The sequence below is a fragment of the Atta cephalotes genome (assembly GCF_000143395.1).
Source record: "Atta cephalotes unplaced genomic scaffold scaffold00017, whole genome shotgun sequence".
Classification (NCBI taxonomy): Eukaryota; Metazoa; Arthropoda; class Insecta; order Hymenoptera; family Formicidae; genus Atta; species Atta cephalotes.
Genome location: NW_012130081.1, coordinates 187,909 through 195,771, shown reverse-complemented (window position 1 = coordinate 195,771; position 7,863 = coordinate 187,909).

Genomic DNA, 7,863 nt, shown 5'->3' with positions numbered 1-7,863 from the left:
TCGTATTTAAAAAACCGAGCATTATACATGAGTAATAAATAAATGTTTCTTATTTTTACAAAGTGTTTTCGCTTGTGTTTCGTACTAGCACAAAATGATCTATGTCTTGTAGAGGCTCTCTAGAAAAGAATTTCTCGGTAAGATAAACTTTTCTTCCGTCATTGCCACTCATTTTTCAAGACACGTTCGAAGACAGTTAAAATAAAACTGCGAAGTCCCAAGACGAAAAATAAAATATCTATGAATATTTAATTGAATATCACTCTAATTTATAGAAAGAGACGAGTTTCAACAACACTTCCCGTGGAATATTCCGTATTAATTTGTATGCGCGATTGATGATCATGACGTATAATTAATAATTAATCCATTAATAATTAATGTTAATATGTACAGTAAACTGTAATAAATAATACTAAACAGAATAGAGTAAGATTTCCCAAAATGTGTACTTCTGAACTGTTTACTCGGTGTAAAGCGTAGTAACGTACAGAATATAAGTGGATGCATGGAACATTAAAGGAAAAATTCCCGATTGAGTACGGAAACGCACTGGTGCACACAATAAAAGTCATAAAATATTCCATCGCTGGGGAGAACGTTGGGTCTCCCGATGTAGTAACATATTTCCCACGTTTGATCGATAAGGGAAACTATACAGGAGGTAACATGGTTACAAAGGTTATGAAGTAGCTGGAACCGAGAGACTGAATGATTGCCTATCAAGCATTGAGAATGTTTTTTATGCGGAATAAATTTTTCGAATACATGTACGACGCGAATATGATGCAGCTGCAGTTCGTGTTTTGAAAAAGGTAACGCCACTGGTGCTGAATTTCAACTAAGGTATATTGTGATGATGCATATAATGTAGAATCAAACTTCTTGAATAACAACGAGCGTGTAATCTCATCTCAATATTATTGTAAACTCAGGAACTTCTGGAAATCCGAATTAAATTGTAACAAAAAAATATCAAGAGTTTGCAGAGAATTTATATAGGCAGAGATTATTAGAAAGCGTTAACTTGCTGAATATATTTCAATTTAACTCGTTACATTATTGATACAGCCGCTAACTTCTATAATGTGTTAATAATTGTTAATAAAACTGATAAGTCTTTCGATGGTGATCACTTCAGTTATAATACCGATAATATCGTTCAAATTAATACGTCACAAATGAATGCAACGCAAAAGTAGTGATACTTCAAAACGCGCGTCAATATTTAATTCATTGGTATTTTAATGCAAGGTAAAATTCTCGATAGAGCTTTATTTGCGGTAGAGTTTATCGACCAGAGCTGGTTGCTCACGGATTATTAAATTAAATCGACTTGGCTCTGATGCACAACGGTGCATTGTTATCGGTGCAATCGACGATGGAGAAAGTTTTATCGGATATATTTATAGGACGCATAAAAGCATCGCGCAAGCAAGCATTCCTGTATTTATGCCAGCAGTACAGATCAATTTATCGTTGATTCACGAGAGCGATCAAGAGAGCAGCGGCATAGTAATGCATGCATTACGTCGCACGTGATGCACCGGCCGTTTCATGGTAGGACGTGTTGAAGGCATGTGAAACATTTGAGTTGAGATGTTAAAAAACGCGATTGCGTTTGATGTGTCGACATATTTTGGCCGGCTTGATCGATCGCGGTTTATCGAGCAACACGGCTACATGTTATACGGTTATGACGCAACAAGAATGCACGCATAGGTCGAACGAAACTCGCGTGGGATGTACGGGGAGTTGTTGTGGCATTGGTGAATATACTGAGTAGTTCGCCATGCCGATCGAGCGTGAAAAACGCATTGGCACGCAATAAAAGCCGCGATATATCCGAAAGCGCGATGCGCTAAAAGGTGAGACCAACGCGACTGCATTTCGCAGCAGCTTTTATCACCCAGCTGGGCGTGAGAGCTGCATTGATCGCATATCAGTTGGTATCACGTTCGACACTTTTATGGAAAGTAATGCGCGGCTTGGGAAAAAAAAAATAGAGACTCGACGTTGAATTTTTCTTCACAGTATTTATCCATTAAACGACCGGGATTTTTTTTCTACAGAAAACACCGGCTTCGGAAATGGGACAGATGCCAGCAGAAATTTTCATCAACGGTTTTTGTAAAATAGAATGCTCGTAAGCGCGAAAAAGGTCAATGGTTACGTCAATGAGATAATGTTAAGGTGTTCTAATGAACCGAATGAAAGAGTAAAAATGTACATACCTCATTTTGCTGGGAAATCGGATGCAGAATATTCGCTGAAATATCGATTATTCGCTTATATTTTTTGCTACTTTTTATTAGATTTACGTGTGGTGCCTACACTTATGATTGAAACAATAATAAAATAGGCACTATATTATGTGACATTTTTATTCGCACATGGTTTATTATGTTAAGTACATAGTTCCAAGCTTATTGTGTTTGACCATCTCGCACGATTTCACGATTTCGCCGCCAAGACAAGTCGATCCACTGTATCCACGTAGGCGAACGTATCTCGGAGAAAAAAATTTCCACGAAATAGGTAGTTGATGCGTCACGATCGCTGATGCTTAGGAGCGAGCAAAGAACGATGGACATGCAGTGCAAATTCAATCAATAATTCGAAACTATATCTCGATTTTAAAAAGAAATCTGTTTAGCGTTGGACGATTCAACTAGAACTATAAATGCATTGAGAAAAATATTTAGTTAAAGATGAATGAATCAGAAAATTCTAATTATATCAATCAAGAATTCCGATTATCTCAACTGAAATTCTAGTAGATTTGATCATAAAAATTTCTGATTTGTCTATTTTCAATCAGAATTCCAATTAATCCACTTTTTTCAGTGTGAGACCGATTATTAATTTTTACGAAAGATCGTAAATAATATAAATCGCAAGGCAATTGCAATAATAGCCGGATAAAAACAATTAAATTAACCGTCGCAAATAGAATCGCTCTAAATGAAAACTTTTTGGCAAGTCACTCGAAAAACAGTCCGTGATAGCCAGTTTCCGAAGAGAAGCGTCGAAGGAACCCCGAACTTTCGACTTTACGTTCGTTCATGCCGCCTAAGCTGGGGGGGGGGGGAGGGGAGGGGGGAGGGGGGAAGGGAGAAGAGTCCGAGAAGGCGAGGGTGTAACAGGTGGCACGTTCTCCCCCGTGTCTCCGCAGTCATCCCCACGCACCCCGTCTCGCGCTCTTCTTCTCGACGACGCGCGATTCGACTATACGAGCCGAGTCGAGGCTGCCACGTCGTCATTATTGACCCGTTCCTCCTGCGGCGAAGGAGGTTTACTAACCCCGGTCGTCTCTTGGTGCCGAATGAATTCCTGTTCACGGTCGATCGAGAACCGCCCGCAAGTCTATAAGACTTGCTCGCGCACCGCTCCTCCGTAATAAAGTTCGATCCGTCTCTTGTATACACGGTGCGCCCGCGGAATAGAGATTGCGTTCTTTCGGAACTGAGAGAAAATTCAAAGAAACTCGAGGCATCGTGAAACAATTTTATACTTCAAAATGTAATACGCCGTGCGTATGCGGTCGGTACGGTGAACGCTCCGGACGTTCCATTATACTTCGAAATGTAATATACGTTGTAATCCCGCAATGGATATAATCATTTTCCGAATTGTGCCTTTGCGAAGAGGGCGGCTTTTAGAGATTCGCCCTGAAAATAATATTACTGAAGAATAATATCACTTAAGCGACAGAAAATTCCGGAAACGTTAACAGATTTCTCATAATGGATATACGAATGAATATTCTCCTCGACTTCCAAATATGTACGTAAGAATATCTGTACAATTTTAATAATTTCTACAATTTCAGTATACTTATACTTGCTAAAACAACGTTCTCAGGTAAATTTCTCTCCTATCGTTCACCATCCGTTCACTGTCGCCGTAATATTCTTCGTAGGAAACCTCTTGTCGCGAGGAACGTGTATTTGGATCGACTGGCTCGCGGAACATAATTTCACAACGCTCAGTATTTACCGTCGTCGACGGATGTTGAAATATTCATGAAACGAACATCGTCACCTGCGCCATCGCTCTCGCTCGTTCTTGGTAGCAGTCTCCCTCTCGATGGTCCCTATTGTCTACCCTGTGTTACACGCGCACATCTTCTCTTATCTCTTCATCATCTACGTCATCACGCACGCCTGGACTAATCCGGAAAAGTATTCCCAAGATCGCGAATGATCGTTTTTTTCTAGATCATTATGCTTGCTTATCAATCCTCTTTTGAAGAGTTTTTTACCACACACGCACACGTACGTACACACGCAAGAAGAAGCCAAGCTCACGCGACCTACATTGTCCCTCTATAGAAGAGATCGGCGGCACAATTATCGCACGGCTTTCTTCGTTGACTAGTTTCCTTCGCGAGAAAATAGGAAAGAATAGGGCGAAGCATCATACTCGTTTTTTTTTCGACACCGTCCTCGCTGCACTCACTCCCGTATTTATAAAAAAATCACATGTGCTGCGTTGCACTCGTGAATGTGGAGTAATCCCAACCCGAGAAACGCACCAAGTTCAAGAGAAGATCAAAATGACTTTATTTTGACATCATGAAAGTCAAAACGATGATTTTTTTGTTATAAAATTTAACTGTTTATTGACGTTAAGAATAGAAATAAAGTCATTTTGATTTCTTGTTGACTTTCGTATGTTCCTTAGGAAGCAGAACATGTCATGATAACATTAAAATGACTCGTCGTTGATCGAAAAATGATTTTATCTCCCCCATAGGTAGTAAGGTTTTTTCTTAGCTTTTCAGGATCTTATCTTGTATCTTGATGGATTCGACTCACGCTCTGTTTTGTCCATTTTTCTCTAATTAATATAAAAAAAAGTAAACAATAAATATAAAACTTCTTCCCTTATAATAATAAACAAAAAAATATGCAGATAAACAAAGAAAACTTTTTTTAAGTAAGGAACACACAAAAGTCAACAAAAAAATAAAAATGACTTTATTTTGATTATTAAGATAATCTATTATTATTAAGATATAATTATTAAGATAATCTAAAAATAAAAAAAGAATAAATAGCTAATTCTAATAAAAAAATTATTTTGACTGTCATGATGTCAAAATAAAGTCGTTTCGATTTTCTCTTGACTTGATGTATTCCTTGGATAAAATAATATATTGTACATAATTTTTATTGTAATGCTTTAGTTTTTAGTAATTCTTATAATTTCCCGTTCAAGCAATAAAATACGATAAAATTGGATAAAATACAATAAAATTTATTAACTGACTTAAACAATTGCAGTAAAACAAATATACTTTGACTGACAAAGCTTTAAAATCACGTTTGAGTCCGATCTTATTATTAGAAAGTTAATAATTATTTTGGAATCATTTCGATGTCATCATAATTTTTTTGTTCTGGTTGGGATGTGTCGATGTCTGCCTTAAACGATTAAATTCGGTGCGAATCTCGCGCTCGCATGTCATCTATGTAGGAAACTCTCTATCTTAAGAATTAAGTGTCTCGTTTATCTATTGTAAATCTAGACTGCAACATCTGTGTTTCTCTCTCTAGTCGTTCTTTCGTGTCTTTGAACGCTTATCGAAAGGCGAATCTACAGACGTGCGTGTACATCTTTGCAAATTCGCTTGTCGACTGAGGAGGAAAGCATTTTTGTACATGTCGATGAAAAACTCGCGGTATATAATACTACAATTAGCGCTCTTGTACAAATTTTTTTTTAATGTAATGGTACTGGTAAAGTAATAGCGAACGCAATCACACTTATACACAAGTATACACACATAGAAAGCGTTGCACCGCTCTCTACTTAGGCCAACGATATTTGTTTATGCCGTTTATCGACAAGCGCTATTAATTTATAAAATGCTATTTCAGATCTTAATAAATGGCTTATTTCGATTAAAATATCTAGTGCACTTTCACATTTGTCACTCACTTCGCTATATTTTATACAAAAGCTCCATGACGAGGCTGATACAACGTTTTCCCTGGTGTGTATAACATGAAATGCGTGCGACCTGTTTCAATCCTCTGATAATCATGTAACGCGATAATGTGAAATAGATCGTGTATCATATTAAACGAACTCTACATTATTTAAATAGCCAAATAAACTGAACGTCCATTTAATTCTATGAAAGATTAAATCAATGTAATTATTCTTGACTTGCGAATTTCATTTTATTAATCATTTTACGATATTTCCTATTTAAAACGAATAAGCAAATAATGTATGACAAATTAACAGTGGAACAATAATTAAAAAATTCTTTAGTCGCGCATTAATAGCGATAAGTAAAATAAATCTTGCTTAAATAATTACTAAGTCATATTGATGGAATCGAGGGAATTTTTATGCGCACTAAACAAATATTTTTAAGAGAAATTCAATTTCTGGTTCTATGATTTCTTGAATTGAGATTACTCGATTGTCGAGCAGCGCCTAATTAGTGCGTCCACTCGCTTGACGATTAAACGGTTTATGTGAGGCGGTAATTACGTTACCATCATTAGTGTGTTAGTCTCGTTAATCTCTGTTCGTTATGCTCCAATTAAAAACGGCGTATACAGATGTCCAATAAGAATAGCAACTGGAATTTCGCACAATAAAAAATAATTAATGAATAAAAAATAATTAAATCGAAGTTTGGTAAAAATAATATCGAGATAATCAAGATAATCAATAAAATGTATCGATAACTTCATTCGAGGTTGCTATTAATTTAAATTAGCACGGAGAGTCACCGTCCGAAGTTACTTTCTATTAACGCTGACGGAGAATTGATTAAAGCACTTCCGTTTGCGAAACTTTTACGTGCTGTTGCCGGCGATTTTTGCACATATTCAATTCTCGGCCCGCGTACTCGACGAGGACGGAGATAATTCGTCAGATGATGCATACCGCGACGAATAAATCAGCCATAGCGGAATCAGGGATCACTAATTTGTTCGGGACACGCGATGACGCGTGTCCGAGTCGTCGGAGAATCGACTTTTTCTACTTTGTTGGACGGCTTCTCTCTGGCTTTTTTTCCTTCTCTCCCGTTAACATTTCTGTCATATCTCCGACATCCAATAAATTTCTATACACGTTTACTCTGTTCTTGTTTCAGGAACAAAGAAACCAATAATCAGAAAATGACATATAGCTTGTGAAATATTCATAAGCGATCCGATATGGCATTTATGATTATTGTTAACATTATGATAATGAAGTAAACTTTTTTAAATCGAATCGTTGCATTCGACATTTGAAAGAAAAGAGGAGATCTCTCTTTTTTTTTGTCATATTTTTGACAATATCAAAATACTGCAAACAGGAAAGTGAGATATGCAATGTATGTTCGTTTTATGTGAAACATTATATTGATTAAAAATGTAAAATATGGAAATATAAAATCTGTTTCTAATTAGGATTTATTTATGAGAGACCGGGAACTCATAATTTACGCAAATTAATGCGGCTGGAATGAGAGTGGCAGTGAACATTTCTGCGTGTTCTTTTTGCCGAGTGTTATACCTGCACGTTTCCCGAAATTACTTGGGTATTCGTCATTACGTCGCGGAGAATAGATTCGTGGAGGGAATTGCGATAATTTGTGTGATTTGTGTGATGATCGCGGAAACAAAACGTCAAGAGAGACAAATATAAATACGTAAGAATATCGTCGTAATTTGTTCGGGACACGCGAAAACGCGTGCGTGACCGACAGAAATTCGCGAAGTTCTATTTTTCTCGTTTGCTATCTGTAGGTTTCCTTAATTTCACATTTCGCTGTGTTCATGCGCCGCAATGTATACTATCTCGATTCGATTTTCAAGGGAAACATTCGCTTTCGAAAATACTTCATGT